This window comes from Trachymyrmex septentrionalis, unplaced genomic scaffold (assembly GCF_001594115.1).
Source record: "Trachymyrmex septentrionalis isolate Tsep2-gDNA-1 unplaced genomic scaffold, Tsep1.0 scaffold97, whole genome shotgun sequence".
In the NCBI taxonomy this organism is placed as follows: Eukaryota; Metazoa; Arthropoda; class Insecta; order Hymenoptera; family Formicidae; genus Trachymyrmex; species Trachymyrmex septentrionalis.
The window spans coordinates 2142628-2144630 of NW_017306160.1; the positions used below are offsets into that span (position 1 = coordinate 2142628).

The 2003-nt window shown below is 23.9% G+C and overlaps 1 protein-coding gene across 4 annotated transcripts in view; it reads right to left on the minus strand.

The window, feature by feature from the left end:
- LOC108756327 (protein tramtrack, alpha isoform) overlaps window positions 1–2003 on the minus strand; it is an 11295-nt gene that overhangs the window by 2582 nt on the left and 6710 nt on the right. The gene's annotated exons all lie outside the window — the stretch shown is intronic.

Below are 2003 nucleotides of genomic sequence, written 5' to 3' on the forward strand. Positions count from 1 at the left end.
ATATTTTACACATCGTGGGGTAGAATTATATTAATCATTATTAAGATTAAACATAACAGAATAACAAATGTCATAGAGAAATAATGTACATTTATACGAGTGCGCCTTTTCTAAAGCTAATCATATCTCACATTAAATTTACATTTTGCTTCAAAATGATAGATCTATTTTCACAGAATTTGATTTGATCTGAGATATTTAATACATCGATAGTATATAATTGCATTTGTTCATCATTGCATTTGCATTATTCAGCATTACGTTTTTATCAACGTAATCTTCTTTTTTTATTAATAAAAAAGCGGATAAATAAATGTACCTGGAAAAAATAATGTATTAAAATAATATTCTATTATAATACATAACAAATATCTAAATTTCTTGTATGCAATATAAAAAGCACACAAAATTAAACAAACTTCCAGGTATAGAAGAAAATATATAGAAAATTTATCATATGTCTCATATATTTATCAACATAATAATAATTAATATATATTATATATATATAATTGTAATACATGTATTGATAAATTATCTCCGAGTGTGGATCATAATCTTATACAGTGATTGTGTCTTGAATGATCTGTATCAACACATATGTGTAAATACAGATAACACAATTCTTTATCATATGCTCCGTAATGTATTATTTACAAATACGATAGATTACGATAATCAGTCGACAATAATTAACAGTAAAATCTTTATTATTCTGACGTTGGGATTTTGGATAAAATGATTAGTAATAATATAAGTTTCTTTTATGGTGTAGTAACGACATTAAATGGCAACAGCTGTCAATAATTTGCCTTTTGTAATTTCATTAATAATAATACACTAAAAGAAAACGAAGATCTGTCATCAGATTTTAATAATATGAAAAGATCAAAGAGGCAAAAACTTTACCATAAAAACAGTACACATAAAAAAATATAAAATTTTTGAAAAGGACAAACTTAATCAATTTATTACACATTGTTTTATCGACAGCAATAGAATTTAAAAGGACCGATTCCAATTGAGAAAAGATAATAATTAATTAAAACCAGCTGCAATTTTAAATCAAAATATCAAAAATGAAATTATTAATTAAAAATATTACGTAACATATTAATAAAAAAATAAACAATATCAAAACTGTCGAAATTTACTATTAACTATTGACTGACTCGTAACTCGTAATCGATGCAATAACAAACGGTTTCGTTGTTACTAATACAGTTTGTTACTACCAATGACATTCTAATTATCGAAGCAATGAAATTGCGTCGTTCTAGATGATACTGAAATCTTCACTTTAATTACAGCGTCTGACATAACAAAAGACTAAAAACTACAGATAATAATCTGTTATAAATATCAGAAATTGTTGACACGGTCGTCGTTATAAATTTGCTCATTTATTACATTATAGACATTCAGCTCGGATTATGAGTCGCGTATCAATAGAGAAAAATTAAGAGAAAACATAAGAATAAAACAATTCATTTTACAAAAAAAATTTAGTTCAAAGATTCTTGGTATTAAAATAGTGATTATATCCTGTTATTCTGGTAAGTACTAACAGCGTGATGTCATTATAATACAAGCACTAATGTAAGTGTTTCATTTTCACAAGCGTACAATCGATGTACTAAGATATAAAGAAAACGCAAAAAAAAAAAAAAAATAAATTGTACATAATATTCAAATAAATTTTAATTTCAATATTAATAAATCTACAATTAAACACAAAAATATCGAAAAAAAAACTGCATTTATTAATAATATTGCACGCGTTAGTGAAGAATCAAGTATTTCCTACAGTATTTCATATTGTACATTAGTCTCTGCATCGAGCAAATTATTTTTTCTCTTTTGTATACATCATCGTTCTTTTTTGATCATCTAAATTTCTGTCAATTAGATAACAGATAGAAAAAAATATTATATAATAATAAAAATTATATTCAAATATAAAAATAAAATATTTTTAATAATGAAAGTATTTAAAATTTATA